Consider the following 17,007-nt stretch of genomic DNA (forward strand, 5'->3'; position numbering starts at 1 on the left):
AACATCTTTCCGATAGGAAGGAGACCAGAATTGCACGCAATATTCTAACAGTGGCCTAACCAATGTCCTGTACAGCCGCAACATGACCTCCCAAGTCCTGTACACAATACTCTGACCAATAAAGGAAAGCATACCAAACACCTTCTTCACTATCCTATCTACCTGCGACTCCACTTTCAAGGAGCTATGAACCTGCACTCCAATGTCTCTTTGTTCAGCAACACTCCCTAGGACCTTACCATTAAGTGTATACGTCCTATTAAGATTTGCTTTCCCAAAATGCAGCAACTCGCATTTATCTGAATTAAACTCCATCTGCCTCTTCTCAGCCCATTGGCCCATTTGGTCCAGATCCTGTTGTAATCTGAGGTAACCCTCTTCGCTGTCCACTGCACCTCCAATTTTGGTGTCATCTGCAAACTTACTAACTGTACCTCTTATGCTCGTATCCAAATAATTTATGTAAATGACACAACGTAGAGTACCCAGCACCGATCCTTGTGGTACTCCACTGGTCACAGGCCTCCAGTCTGAAAAACAACCCTCCATCACCACCCTCTGTCTTCTACCTTTGAGCTAGTTCTGTATCCAAATGGCTAGTTCTCCCTGTATTCCGTGAGAGCTAACCTTGCTAATCAGTCTCCCATGGGGAACCTTGTTGAACGCCTTACTGAAGTCCATATAACTGCGAGAAATAGCTGTACAGACAACTAATCTACTACACAGAGGGACTTCTTTTTGTGGCAGAGGTAGCATGTAGAGTTTGGATATTGTACGTTACACAGAGGCTGCATTATGAGGGTGTACACATTCCCTGCACTGCACATTATATTATAAATGGTTATGTATACAGTCTGAACACTGTACATTATCATGAGTTTATACTTATTGTTGTGTAATTATACAATACAGTGGTATTGTGTGACTTGTTTGTGTATATAATATATTGTGAAGTGAACATATTCCTAGATCAGAATTCAGTGTTAAAATATGTTGTGTTTCTATTTGCCACTAAAATGATACATGGAAATGTTCTCCAGTTGGTGTTAGTGCTCCCTCTGCTGGTAATAAATATGCTCCTGGTTGATAAGTCAACTGGAGACACACATAGTGTCGTAGAGCTGTACAGCATGGAAACAGACCTTCGGTCCAACTCATTCAGGCCGACCAGATAATCGAAATGAATCTATCTTTTACAATTCAAAGTCAACACATTTAGAATGTGCTTGATAATGTTAGGTTTGAGATTATAAATTGCATATTTAAAAAGACAGAATCTAACCATTCCCCTTGACAACTATGGCAATGCATCATTGCATCCTTCGACATGAACACCCCGGCGGTTACCATTATCCAGAAATTTAACACATCCAGTCATTTAAACATAGTGCCTAGAAGATCAGGTCAAAGGCTGGAAATAGCACCTGCCCCAAAGCCTGTCTACCATCTATAAGGCACAACAGGCGTGTGATACAAACTTCCATTTGCCTAAATGAGTTCAGCTCCAAAAACACTCAACAAACATGACAACATCCATGGCACACTTGATTGTTTCATCAGCAGTTCATCCACTACCTTAAACATTCATTCACATCATGATCAATCCAGGATTGTAGCAGTATATACTATAAGATGCACTGCAGTAACTCAGCTATGCTCCTCCAAACTCTACCACCTAGTGGGACCAAAACTACTGAAAAGTCCCCTCTAAGTCACACCATGCAGATTAGGAAATATGCTGCCTTTTCTTTTGGTAACGAGACCACATGGCCTACATCTGTAGGAAAAGATGGTGCACCGCGACATTCAGATAACAATTAAGGATAGCTAATTCAGGCTGGATTTGCCAGCAATGCTCCAATCTCAAGAACAAACTGCAAAAATTGTGGAAATAGGAAGAGTTTATTGCATTAAATGCCATGAGTTTATATTATCAGTACTTTTCAATTCAATTGTTGTCTTGGAACAACACATGTGAACAATTGCTCTGAAATCCTTTTTAGTTGAACGGAAATATGCTTTATAATACATTTTTATATTCTGGACAGCACATCAAGAAACATTCCCATTTGCTGTGAAATACTGGTTTCAGTAAGTGTGAGGTATGAAAGCAGTTGCTGAACAATGCTTGCCAAATCCAGCAATCATGATATGCCTAAACTCAAGAGTCTGGAACAATCTAATCAAGGGCAAGAGTTCTCCAAATGGAATATATCCCTACAGGGCACATATTGTTCCTGTTAAGAATACAGAGATTTGAGTAATCCTGCTGCGATCCTGGGATGTGAAACTCAAGCAAGTTAAATTGTTTTTTTCCAATTGAGAAATCTAGACTAACAAAAAACAAAGTGCAGTGCAGAATTACAGCAAAGTTTGATAAGATTTAACAAAAACTAGGTAACTCAGTGTACTGGAAGAAAATGCATCATTTGAATCTTAAAAGCCTAATGATTGAAAACAGAAGGAAAGACTCAAAGGTGTTAGAAAGTTCCATTATTTAGGAAAAAGAAGAATCATAATTCTATGCTGAGTCATAATTTCTACATGTAAGGATAAGTGAGAGCATGTAGGATACTGATTTTGCAGTTTTAGGAAAACAAAAGAAATGAAAATAACTGGTTTTCATGATACCAATAAAATGCAAGACATATGTTCTCAGTCCAGTTCAGCTTTTCAAAGTCATACTCTTACCTCTACTTTTCTGGTGAGATTTGGTTTGATTACATTGGTCACTTAAGCATCATGATTCAAACCAGTTCAATCCATTAGTTCAAGTCACAGTCACACATCTATCAATTCCAATGGTCTGACAATGATTAGGGTCTTTCTGTAGTTCTCAATCTGATAGATACCAAACTTTGCAGATAATTAAATAGAAAAATAAACTCTATTCTCGAAGGCTCAGGAACACAAGAAGCTGTGAAGAAGTTGGCATTCCAGATCTAAGTAACATGTCATATTATGTCTTCTATTTGCAAGTTAGGGTAGTTATTTAACCCAGAAAAAGTCATCAGCCCAGAAAGACACATAGTCTTTACTGAAGGAGGATGTATAGGTACAAACCTGCCATAGGGGTGTAAAAATGGAGGGAAGACAAAACATTCTATTAAATCCCCAATTAATTACTCAATAACAATATAACAATGAGGCTTTTGATTACCTATTTCAATGCTAAACGCCCAGGAATATCCTTATTATTGTAGAATTAAAATAAGACTTTTTAAGAGGGTGAAAGATTTCTGTTACCATTAATACAAGAAATGGTATTCTGGAACAAATTTTCTCTTTGTGCACTTGTTGATATCGATTTTGATGTAAATAAAAATTAGGGGAGATGTAAATAAGGCTGCTGATACATGATCACATGTTTTACACTTTCACACATGGTCAACTTCTACACCTACAGTTACAGATTGTAATGTATTTTAAAATAGCTATTGATTTTATAAAACCACACATATGAATTGTAGACTGGATAAAGCTTACACTTCTCTATTCTACACTGAGAAGGAGAGAAGATGTAGTTTTAATGAGTGGTGTGCCACAAGGATGAGTGCTGGGCTCTCAACCTTTTACAATTTATACAAAGGCTTTGGATGAAGGGACAAGATGTTAGTTTACTGAATTTGCTCACAGCACAAAGTTAAAAAGGAAACTAAACTGTGCAGAGGCCAAAAGGAGGTTACAAAGGAATTATTTTTTATTTGTTCATCTGATGTGTCACTAGACAACCAGCATTTATTACCCATCCTTATTGCCCTGGAGATGGTGGAAATGAGCAGCCTTCATGAATCTGCAGTCCTTAGACTGCAGAGACACCCATAAGGGAGTTCTGGGGTTTTGACCCAGTGACAATGAAGCAACAGTGATATAGTTCCAAGTCAAGATAGTGTGTGACTTGGAGCGGAACTTGCAGGTGATGTGTTCCCATGAATTGACTGCCCTTATACTTTCAGATGGTGGAGGTCACAGCTTTGAATAGCACTGTTGAGGGACATTTGGACTATGTTTGGACTAAGTCTATAATGAGGTCAGGATCTGAGTAGCCCCAGTGCAAAGCAAACTAATTGTCAGTGAACAGGTTATTGCTGGGTATGTGCTGCTTGAATGCACTGTTGACAACCCTTTTCAAAATCTAACTGACTAACAGGGTAGTAATTGGTCAGAATGGATTTGTCCTGCTTCTTGTGGGTAGGAGATAACTGAGCAATTTTCCACATTGTGAAATGGATGTCAGTATTCTAAATGGACTGAAACAGCTTGACTAGGCACATATTCAGTAATATAGCAGGAATATGTTTTAAGCCCTTAGCGTTTTTCAGTATCCAGTGCCTCCATCTAGTGTTTCTTAATGTCATGCAGAGTGAACTGAATTGGCTGAAGGCTGACATCTATGATTCAAGGGCCTCTGGAGGAGGCAGAAATGGATCATCCAATTGGTAAGTCTGGCTGAAGATGGATGCAAATGCATGCCTTGGCATTTGCACTGATGTACTAGTCTCCCCCAATATTGAGGAGCCTTCTCTCCTTCTGCTAGCTGTTTAATTGGCCACCAACATTCACGACTGGCTGTGACAGGACTGCACATCTTGATCTGAATGGTTGGCTGTGGGATTGCTTGGCTCTGTCTACTGCATTATGCCTCTGCTATTTGAGCTACACCAGGTTGACATTTCCATTTTATGGATATCCTCCTGCATTCTTTATTGAACCAGATTTGATTCTATGACATGTTGACAATGGTAGAGTTGTGAATATGCTGAGCCATGAGGTTATAATTCTGCAGGTGCTTATTGGCCACAGTGCTTCATGGATTCCCAGTTTAAGTTGCCACATCTTTTAAAGGTCTGTTCCATTTAGACCAGTGATTTCACCACACACCACAATGGAGTGTTTCCTCAGAATGAAGATATGACTTTCTCTTTACTTTAGCTTCTTAGGGGCTGGGTATAGGCCCAGATTTCCACTATCCTGATGCTTCTTACAATGTAATTAATTTTGAGCAAATTATGGATCTTGTGTCAAGTTTATTTAGTTTTATTCTGAGACACTGTAAAGTTCTGATCAGTGCTTTGTTAATATTTTGACAAAATCTTTGCATTAATTGCATGGCTTTAGTTTATTTATCTCTTGTTTTTGCAATAACTAAATAGATTTAAAAAGCTGTAGATTACAAAAACGTTTTATGGAAGGGTCATCGAACATGAAACATTAACTCTGCTTTCTCTCCACGGACATTGCCAGACTTGCTGAGATTTTCCAGCAATTTTTGTTTTTGTTTAAGAAAGCTTAGCTCGGTTCCTGGTCTACACAAGTTAACTGAATTCAAATTCACTACCGCATCGCAAGAGACAGAAGAAAGGAAAATAATCAACTGCAGTTCAAAGTCCTCATCATGGCCCATTGTGCGCTGGTGGAAGGCTCATGTGAATAAACAGTGGAACAGGAAGAGCACAGGTTTGTTGTGATAGTCCACAATGGCTGAATGGCCAGCTGACAAACACTGTCCAAGTTTGCATAAAGAAACAAATTATGGACAAGTTACCATCAGACCGTTGGGATGTTTAGCTCAAAGTCCCAACATGAATCAATGCTGATTTCAGGGGAGAAAAAAATGAAAGAAAGAAAAGTTTAGATTAGATTACTTACAATGTGGAAACAGGCCCTTCAGCCCAACAAGTCCACACCGACCCGCTGAAGAGCAACCCACCTAGACCCATTCCCATACATTTGCCCCTTCACCTAACACTACAAACAATTTAGCATGGCCAATTCACCTAACCTGCACATCTTTGGACTGTGGGAAGAAACCGGTGCACCCAGAGGAAACCCACGCAGACAAGGGGAGAACGTGCAAAACTTTTGATTCGTTAGTCCCACACAGAATTCATGGGCATCAGCTAGATATTAGCACAATACAGAAGTGCAAAAACTTGCAGAGAAAGGTTTGGCTAAAGCCGATTCTGGAGCTTTCAGTCCACACCACGTCTTTAAACATCACATCAAAAACAGTTCCCAATAGATTCAGATCTTTGAGTGGAAATTGACACCTTCTTAATTTCAGAATTTACCTGCACATTAAAATAATGTAGACTAATGAGAATTAAATCTGTTTATTTTGATTGTATCTGAATTACCAACTTCTGTATAAATAAGAATTAAGCACTGAAAGAACAAACCTTGAAATAAAGCTTTTTATAACTTAACAGGGTAATGCACTTATGCAGAAGAATCTGTGGGAAGTGTAAGTGATACATAGAGCTGGATAAAAGAAAAACACACCAGGATTCATTCTCATGAAATAAAATGCCAGTTATAACTGATAATTAATTGTAAATATAGTACCAAAGGGTAATCACAGATGTAGGGGCTTAACATCTTGAAAAAATATCATTATTAGTCACATCCTTTCCTAAATCTCATTATTACTCCATAATCCCATTGGAGGATCATTTTCAAAATTGAATACACAGTTTGCCAATAGGTTTATTAATATATTCCTTTAAATTTCCAAGAAAAATCCTTCCTTTTCACAGATAAAAGGAAGCTCATTATTAAAATAACTTCTTTCTTTAATTCTGATGAAACCAATTATTGGAAAAATTTACATGGGTATTCTCTAAGGTGCAACAGAACTCATGTGTCACTGCATATTCTCTTTGAAGTTGACCCTGATGGAAATCTAATGTGGATGGTTGTGTTAAGAATCTGAGAATCTTTCATTTGCTTAAGATTTTGAATAATAACTCTCAGACAGCTTATAAAGATGAAGGGAAAAGTGTGATCTAGGGTGATAGAGGGGAATATTAGCCTTTAATACCAATTGTGATGAACAGAGATAAATTCTGCCATTTTTGTGTGCCTTTTCCAATGCAAGAAGCATTGGTGTCCTGGTGAATTGCAACAGGTCACATAGTGCTATGTTAATATCATGTTCCACATCCTACATTTATTTTAATGGAAACCACATAGTCGGAGCTTATACAATTATTGTCAACTGCTCATCAGTGTTTGGAGTCACCTTGAACACAGCTAAAAACATCAATAGATGCATTAACCTGTTGCGTTTCATTCTAAGCTAAAATTTAATCTTTGAGCTGGTTGAGACTGCTGACACTCTTACACTTAATCGATTTGTTGGACTTGATGTAAATGCAGGATGTCAAGCTGAAGGATAATGCCAACACCACTGTCATTTTAAGCTATTGTTTGGAAACATAGAATAATTCTGCACAGAAGGGGCTACTTGCCTCATTAAGTTTACACTGGCTCTTTAGCAATTCTATTAATCCCACTTTATATGCCTTCCCTATATTTTTGATTCTTCTTCAAATAATTATCGAATTCCCTTTCAGATGTTTGTCTTAAGTCTGTATCCATCAGCTCAATAGGCAAAGTATTCCAAATTCTAACCTCTCATTATACAATTTCCTTTTCTTTCATGTCACCTCTACTTATTTTCCAATCATCTTAAATCTCTAACAAAAACAGAAATTACAGGAGAAACTCAACAGGCCTGGCAGCATCTGTGGAGAGAAAGCAGTGTTAACATTTCAAGTCCAGAGACCCTTCTTCAGAACTCAAACCTTAAATCTCTGCCTGCTTCAGTCATTGAACACAGTTTCTTTTTACATACCTTCCCAATAATCTTTCATGATTTTAACATTCCTATGAAATTTTAATTTAACTTTCTTTGCTACAACAAGAACAACTCATACATCTGTGGTCTATTCATGTAAGTGTAACCCTACGTCCAATACATCCTTCTCACATATCATTTTCATATTCTTTCCAAAAATCGTACATCCTTTCAGAAACATGGTGTCCAGAATTGGACCAATACTCCAGCTGGGACCAAACTAATATTTTAAATAGTGTTTTAACACAATGTTCAAAAAACATTGTTTTGTGTCTCTCTTAGAAAATACCTTATGCTTGCCTAACCTGCCCCCTTCAATGATTTATGTACAAACACTTTCAGGTTTCTTTGCATATACCCCCTTTAAAACTGTGCTAGTTAGGATGGATTTCCTACTCCCCATTTTGAACTTTATCTGTTATTGTCAATGCCCTCTTGAAGATTACTGTCTTCCTCATCTGATCACCTGATGAGGACAATCACCTGATGAAGGAGCGTTGCTCCGAAAGCTAGTGTGCTTCCAATTAAACCTGTTGGACTATAACTTGGTGTTGTATGATTTTTAACTTTGTCTTCCTCATTGTTTATTATGCTTCCAACTTTCCTAAGTGAAATGAATTCAAACAGTTTTAACTTGTGTTCCAGTCACCAAGAATCCACAGTGTAAAGACTGCCCACAATTGACACTGTATCTTCTTAACATCCAGAAAAGCTGGTAAGATGGTTGGCAGGGGAAATGGAAAATGTGCAGGAGTAGGTGCTGTTTTGAGGGTGAGTTGCAGGCCTGTTAATAAACTGTGATTCATTTGGTGGTGTTTTGTGCCACATAAATCGAGAATGGTGAAATAATGCTAATAATAAAAGTAATAACAATAAAAAATAATAAGGAATAAACTATGTGTTCTTAGTTCTTTCATGGGATGCTGGTGTTACTGCAAGGCTAAGATTAATTGCCCATCTGTAATTTCCCATGAGAAGGTAGTGGTGAGCCATCTTCATGAACTTTGCTGACTAAGAAATATAGGTAAACCCACATTGCTTTCAGGATGTAGTTCCAGAGTTTATCCTGGCTATATTGGAAGAACAGCAATATATTTCCAAGTCAGGAAGACTTGGCTTGTAGCTTGCAGTAGTCAGGTTTCCATGTACCTGTTATCTTTTAGATTCCAGGTAGTAAAGATCACAAATTTAGCAGGTGCTGTCAAAAGATGCTTGATGAGTTGAGCCAGTGCATTTTGTGGATGTTATATTTTGCTGGTGTTTTATACCATTGGGGGTAGGAAAAAATGTTTTAAATTGTGGATGACATGCATCAAGCACTATGCTTTCTTATACTGATTGTGTGGGAATGTTTGAGTGCTCCTGGAGCTGCATTCAACCAGGCAAACAGAGAATCTTGCTGTATATTAGTGCGATATGCAATGATGCATGATAAACTACAACATGCCAGGTTCTGATCTTATCGTTACGTTGTTAAGAGATTGTTCCCTACATGTAGTTCTCTCCTTCAATCTTCCTCAGATCCATAGAACATAGAAAAATACAGCACAGAACAGGCCCTTTGGCCCTCAATGTTGCACCGACCTGTGAACTAATCTAAGCCCATCCCCCTACACTATCCCTATTGGGCTATAACCTAGTGTTGTTTGATTTTTAATTCTATCTGGCATAGAGAGTACTAAAGATTCAAAACTGTTTGAGTGGAGGATTTTCTCTCTATCTCAGTTCTAAATGGCCAAGCTTTATTGTCATACTCACTCCTTATTCTGGACTCTTCATCTAGTGGAAAGATTTTCTGAATATCAACCCTGTCAAATCCCTTAAGAATTTTATGTGATTCAATTAGATCTCCCTTTCTTTTAAATGACAGAGAACAATGGCACAGCCTACTTATTCTCTCCTCATAGACAATCCCCTTATCCAAGAAACCAGAAGCTTTTGTTACATTCTCTCTGGGGCAAGTGATTCATTCTCTAACATCTCAGTGTGACATTCCACAGTAGTAAAGGATCACATGAAGATGGAGCTTGGATCTGTAGGGTTCCAAGCAATATGTCCTAGTTTACCTTCCTCTACATATAGCTATGCTCAATAAAGCCTGTTACTGGTCACTCACAACTTGCTTACTACCTGTCACAAAACTCACCTTAAACCACACCCACTGCCACCCTAACAATTGACAATTTCAGCCACCCTGTTCACTAACAAATTACCTCATCCCCCTACCCATTCACATATTCACCCATTCACACATGCACTGACGTTCGCAGTGGACATTAAAACGTACCATACAACAGCTAGTGTTGGAAAAAGGGGCATTATTCCTGCCTTATTCTACAATGCTGTGATGGAGCTCTTGGAAGGACAAAACACTGCTGGTTTAGTCAGACATACAAAATACAAAATAAATGAAAACTACATTAAAGAAGGTGAATGTTCAAGTGGTGTGGCAATTCAATGATGATTGCTGCTTCTCAGAAGATCCATGCCAATTTTTTGTGTTGTACTATGTGGATTGAAATGCAACCATTTAGAAATGTTTGTTTTAGTCTGCCATAGTCATATAACCTCTATCAGGAGGCACTGACAGACAGACATCTTAAGTTTTGCTTAAATATGCTTCACTTTCTCATGTCAAACACACTGCTGTGTGGTACACCCAAAATATAGTGTCAGAAGAGATGACCAGAGCCAAAATAAAAAGCACAGCTGCAGAGTGAGTGAGCTGCCAGTGAAAAAGAGGAAAATTGAAGATCACAGTGAAAGCATGGCCAAAGAGAAAATGGTGGCAACTTTTCCCCTGGCAGCTCCTCTTGAAATGACTGGAGATATGAGGCAAAATTGGGAATTCTTCCATGAATAATCACATAATTATGCAATTGTTACAGATTTGTTGAGCAAACCAGAATAAGTACAAATCACTACACTTCTATAACTCTTGGTAAGTGATTGTTTTAAAGCTATATTCCATCTTAAACTGCTCTGAAGAATAAAAACAACACACGGCAGGAAATTTAAAAGTTTTGAAGACACACACTGAGCCCAAGTGAATGTTACATATGAACATTATATGCTCAACATTAGGGAACAAAGTGAAAAATGTCTATTGATCAATATGTAATACAACTTAACAGAAATTTGTCAATTTGAACAATTAAAGGATGATTTAATCAGAGACCTGATTGTATTAGGAATAAGTATCTAAAAGTAAAAGCAAGCCATATGGGTTCTTCCCAATTACCCATCTGACTAGTTACATTCTCAAAAACTTCATTGGATTTGTTAAATAGGACTCGCCTTTCATAAATTAAAGTCAGCTCTGCTTAATTATATCATAATTTTCTAATCGGTCCATTACCAGATTCCTTAAACAGTTTCTGACATTTTGCCTACAACTTAAGTTATAAGATTCTGGAGTAGAGTGGTGCTGGAAAAGCACAGCAGCTCAGGCAGCATCCAAGGAGCAGGAAAATCGACATTTCGGGCAAAAGCCCTTCATCAGGAATACGTATTGAAATGTCGATTTTCCTGCTCCTCGGATGCTGCCTGAGCTGCTGTGCTTTTCCAGCACCACTCTACTCCAGAATCTGGTTTCCAGCATCTGCAGGCATTGTTTTTACCAACTTAGGTTATAAGGCTTGCAGTCTATCAATTTCCCTTCTCCTTCTTTCTTAAATAAGGTTTGCTACTTTCCAATGATTGCATCCATTATTTCTGCAAATACTTTTTGAAATCTTAAGATGCAGATTGTCAGGCAGAAGAGATTTATATGACACTTAATCACATTCTGTAGTCTTATTCCTTTGCTTATACTGTGGCCTTGAAATTCTTCTTTCTTGCTATAAGCTTGGTTCCCTATTATTTCTGGAATCATTTTCATGTTTTCTCATGTGAACACAAAGACAAGTTTTTTCTTACTATGTGTCATTTTCTTATTGTCTGAACTTATTCATCTGTCTCCACCTCAAATGGTTTGCTTTCTTTAATCTCTTCCTATTTATAAATCTATGGAAACATTCACACTGTTCTTATTATTCTTTATAGTCTATTCCTCTTCTATTAAAAACTTCTTAGTCCTTTTTTGCTGAGTTCTAAAATCTTTCTAATCATTGGCTTATGACTAATGGCAATGTTGTAACATTTCTCTTCTGGTTCTCTATTTGCCCAAAAATTCCTAGCAGGGTTAGAAGTGCCTTTACGGTTGGTCCAGAGTTGAGTCTGGGGGTATTGGGTTTTGGATGCAGGGTGTCGGGTAAGGTTGGGCTGGGATTTGATTGGCTTAAGTTTGGCTCAGGAGTTTGTCAGGTCCACTGATAAAGAGGAAATTGGATCAGGTCAGCTGGGTGTTGGATTCATGCGGAGGGAGGGTTGGAGTGTATTGCTGGGCCAGACTGTGTCAGGTTGAGGGCTGACAAGTCAGCTGGGGTTAGGGTATGCAAATAGAGCTGAGGTATCTGGCTAGTTTGGGGACTTGAGGGGGGACATGTTGGCTGGGAGAGGTACTTGATAAGCTGCAGCCACCAAATGCCTGTTTGCCTTTCCTATAAGGCATTTGTGTGGTCAGGGAGGATAGGAGAAGTGGAAGTGAGATGTAAATGGGTTGCAATTGGCTTTAATAAGATACAAATACATGGAGGTAAAGTAGCCACCACTGAAGAGCAAGATTCTGAAGTCATCATTTTCTGTTTGAATGGAAAATCAAGATTTCTTTTATCAATGCAATTATCATTTAATATAGTCTGAAAGAATGCCTGAGACAAAACAGAATGAGGAAATAGGGGATGTATATATTCATTCAGGGTTAATTGTGTGTGAATTGGTTGTATAGGGAGCTAGTACTCAATGGAGTGTGAGTTTTATTGAATGTGGTTAACTGAAATAAAGCTCTCATTGAAAATGTGGACACAGACGTTATATGAATACTCATCTTCTTGTGTATAACATTGGTAACAAAAGATGGTTGAGTCACATGTGAGGCATTGATATAATATTATCCAGCACTGTTTTCTGGAAATGTGCCTTAATACTATTGGAAAAATGAAATTACAGTGTGGATCTGGGTGACTTCTTTACCAAAGAGAAAGCAAGGTATAGCCTTAGCAGCATTCGTAACCCAGTTGACAATTGGTGATACCGATGGATGCAGTGTTAACAAATTGATGAGACTTTCTTGATACAAGTTACAAGTGACAGCATGGAAAGAGCTAGTATTAGCTAACAGCCAATAGAAATGAGGAGAGAAATGGTATTAATAATTTTGAGAAGCAAAGAGAATTTGGGATATACAATAAGGAAATTAGCCTCAGAAATGCTCAGGCCTTAGTCAATCAATATTTCAAGAGTAATTCAAAGTACTACACTGTTCCAAACAATATAATAAAACACTCAAAACAAAATATGAAATGAAATGGAAAATTTGGAGGAAGAAGATGGAGATACAGATCAAAGAGAGCACTATATTTGGCACAAGAAGTTTCAACCCAGCAATGACTGCGTCAATGGTACAGTCATTGTACAGTATTTGACAGTGGACACACATCTGCTATATGCAGAACAGACTGGTAGAATGATACATCGGAGGCCTGGGCAAATCTTCTGGAATGTTTGAGGAGCGCTGGTTATGGAGGAGGGTTTATAAAAGTTTGTTGTATTTACAGTTTTTGATGTTTGAGATGGTGTTGAAATATTGTTTGTTAAGAGTATAAATTCTTCTTAGCATATAGTATAGAAGGGGTCCTTTGCAGTTCTGAGAGAGTGTGGCCCTTAGTTGAGGCATAGCTGACTATAGAGAGGTTAGGTGGCGGCGCATTGCTGTGAGCTTGGAGAAGAGGATCCTGAAGGAGAACCATTGCTGGAGGTTTGGAATCTGTTTTCTGTACTGGTTGTCCTGTTCGGGTCTGAACTATGCTGGTTTAAATGTAGTCCGGAGTCCGTGTGGGATCAGTTGGTTACGGCGGCAGACACTGAGGAAGCAGATGTGGCTGTTGTAGTGGGTCTGTTTTAGTACCTTGTTGAAGAACTTCAGGGCAGAGGAAATGACTTGGGGGTTGCTGTGAGAGAGAGAGACTCACTGAGATACTTGTGGAGAGAGGAGGAGAACTTCTTCAAGGTAGGCATCCTTTCAAGAGGATTCGCAGTAAGGTTAAAATCAATTAGACAAAAGTGAGGGCTGCAGATGCTAGAAATCTGAGTCTGGATTAGAGTGGTGCTGGAAAAGCACAGCAGGTCCGGCAGCATCTGAGGAGCAGAAAATCAACATTTTGGGCAAAAGCTCTTCATCAGGAATGAAGGCAGGAAGCCTCCAGGGTGGAGAGATAAATGGGAGGAGGTGGGGCTGGGGAGAAGGTAGCAAAGAGTACAATAGGTGGATGAGGGTGGGGATAAAGATGATAAGTCAGAGAGGAGGGAGGAGCGGATAGGTGGGAAGGAAGATTGGCAGGTATGACAGATCATTTGATACATCGACTCTGCGAAAAAAGAATTGGGCAAAATGCAGGAATTTAAGTGCCATCAGTTTTAGATTTGGGATGATAACACACTAAAGTCTTTCAAAAGAGTGGTTACTCCCTGTAAAACAAGTGGAATCTGACATTTCATTAGATAGATGCAGAGTCCAGTGAAATACCCTTTGTTAAGTAAGTTACCAATAAAGAAAGTACAGATAAAACTGGATGTGGAAAATTACAAAAGTATTTGGAAAACCTGAAATTGCAAAGGTACACAATTGGTGTGCTATTGTGTTTGCTTAATGGAACATAAACAAATGTTATTGACATCATGGCGTGGAAATTTAGAAGGCAAAGCATCATTTGTGTTAAAAACACATCGGCCATCTTTCCTTTAAAGCATTTAAGATTTTCGTAAAGGATGCAGGAATAAAGGATGGGGATAATAACTAGCTCATAGATGAGATGTGATAGACCTAAGATTTGCAAAAAAAAATTCAAAGGTCACGATTATGGCCTAAGTCTGCCTTTAGCAAAAGATTTCAATCAGATTGTGGGCATAGATTTAATTATATGGGATAATGAAAAAAATTATATTTTGTATATTTGAAACCAGATTTTTGTCACTCAGTAATAATACATAGTATAAGTAAGGTAATAGTTATGGAGAAGGTCATGTAAAAGTGGACAGGGACAAGACTTTGCCCACTGACAAAATTTCTCACTGTGTACAAATATGGATAGAATAGTTATGAGAACAGCAGCAGAAGGTCCTTTTAGCAAAGAGGTATGTAAAAGGAACAATACAGTAAGAGAAAAAATGGCTCATAAAAGTTTGGCAGACAAGTCAAACTATAAATTATTGTCTATACTCACCAAACAGTTCATTTTAAGAAGTTAAGATGATCATCTCAAAGTTTGAGACCTTGATCAGATGGGTCAATGGGTCGAGAAGTGGCAGATGAAGTTCATTTAATTAAATATGAGGTGTTGCATTTTGGAAAAGCAAACTAGGGCAGGACTTATACATTTAATGGTAGGACCATGGGGTGTATTGCCGAACAAAGAGACCTAAAGGTGCAGAAGCATAATTTCTTGAAAGTGGAGTCTCAGGTATACAGATTAGTGAAGAAGGCATTTAGCGCAGTTATCTTCATTTTTCAAAACACTGAGTACAGGAGTTGGGATGTCACATTGGGACTATACAGGACATTGGTGAGGCCACTTTTCGAATACTGTATACAATTCTGGTCATCCTTCTATAAGAAAAATATTATTAAACTTGAGAGGGTGCAGAAAACATTTACAAGGATGTTGCTAGGACTGGAGTGTTTGAACTATAGGAAGAGGCTGAACAGTCTGGGACTTTCACCCCTGAGTGTTGAAAGCTGAGGGATGACCTTATAAAGGTTTATAAATCATGAGGAACATGAACAGGGTTTCTTTTCTGGGGAGGGACAGTCCAAAACTAGAGGGCATAGGATTAGGGTGAGAGGGGAAATATTTAAAAGGGACCCAATGGGCAACGTTTTCTCGCTGAGGGTGGTGCATGTATGGAATGAGCTGCCAGAGGAAGTGGTGGAGGTTGGTACAATTACAACATTTAAAAGGCATCTGGGTGAGTATATGAATAGAAAGGGTTTAGAGGGATACGAGCCAAGTGCTGGCAAATGAGACCAGCTCAGATTGGGATGTTTGGAAGGTGGAGATGAATTGGACCGAAGGGTTTGTTTCCATGCTGTCTAACTCTATGACTAATTTGTTGCAGAGGGTTGGCAGGTATTGTCTGTACCAGTTAGTTTATCATAGTACTCCGAGTTACATCATTTGTTAATTATTAGCCCTTAGTTTGGGAATGGGCCACAGTTAGTTAGTGAATTCAAATGCTTTGAAAAAGTGTATGTCCAGACAGAAAGACTTCCAATAAAGTTGAAGTCTCACAAAGAATTCAGCAAACCTTGAGGTATAAGCTAAGTCCATCAGAAACCAGATTCAATCAGGGAGATATGGTTTATTACAAGAGAGAGGGCAAAACAAAATGGGGAGGCCAAGGGAAGGTTAAAATGGTAAAATGAAAATTGTACAGCTTGGCAACCAAACTATTCACCCTCTTCTTGATTGGTATGGACTATAGGTTTGCAGATTCCCAAGGAATTGTAGAAAATAGAGGAGACAAGTATTTCTCAAACCCAAACCTTGGTACAGCTTTTAGGATCAAACTGCTGCAACTGGCAGTGTGCTTAATGATGGGTAAATCAGTTCTATTGATCAATTTGAGGCCATTGGTACCAAAGAACAGCTATAAAAGTGGGAATTAAAGTCAAATATTCACCAGAACAGGCTAATCAATGGCAAAATGTGATCATTATAAGTAAAGCAGGTAAAAAACCACTGGAAAATATAAAGACTGGATGAATGTACAGGAGGTTAGACTCATGGATTGGAAACAGGAAGTACAATGATAGAAGGTAAGAAAATGCAGTGTAAGCTCAAACAGTGGGTCCAGTGCAACCATGCCCTATGAAAGAGACTGCAAATTATTGAAAGAAATCCTATTAATAGGAGTTGGAGGTTAAAGAGTTGCAGTCCAGAAGAGATAGAAGCCAAGACAGAGGAGGTAATTTAACAAAGACAAGAAATATAGTATGAAACAAAAATTCCACAGGTAACAGCCCACGCAATTGGTAAGTTTTAATCAGCATGAACAAACTAGGAGACACATGAATAAAGAATGCCAAACAACAAGAGCTATAGAGATGGAGAGAATTTTGAGTGTACACAAAGATGCCAGATGGAGGACAACGTACCTTATCACATAGCTGGATATGCACCAAAAATGTCTCTCCTGATGGGATTTAACCAAGTGAAAGTAAGGCTAGTGGCATATAGTTTTGAAGAATAAATAAGGAATCAAGAATAATC

The sequence above is a fragment of the Chiloscyllium plagiosum genome, unplaced genomic scaffold (genome assembly GCF_037043375.1).
Source record: "Chiloscyllium plagiosum isolate Xiang-an unplaced genomic scaffold, Cpla_swu_hap1 HiC_scaffold_18, whole genome shotgun sequence".
NCBI classification, from domain to species: domain Eukaryota; kingdom Metazoa; phylum Chordata; class Chondrichthyes; order Orectolobiformes; family Hemiscylliidae; genus Chiloscyllium; species Chiloscyllium plagiosum.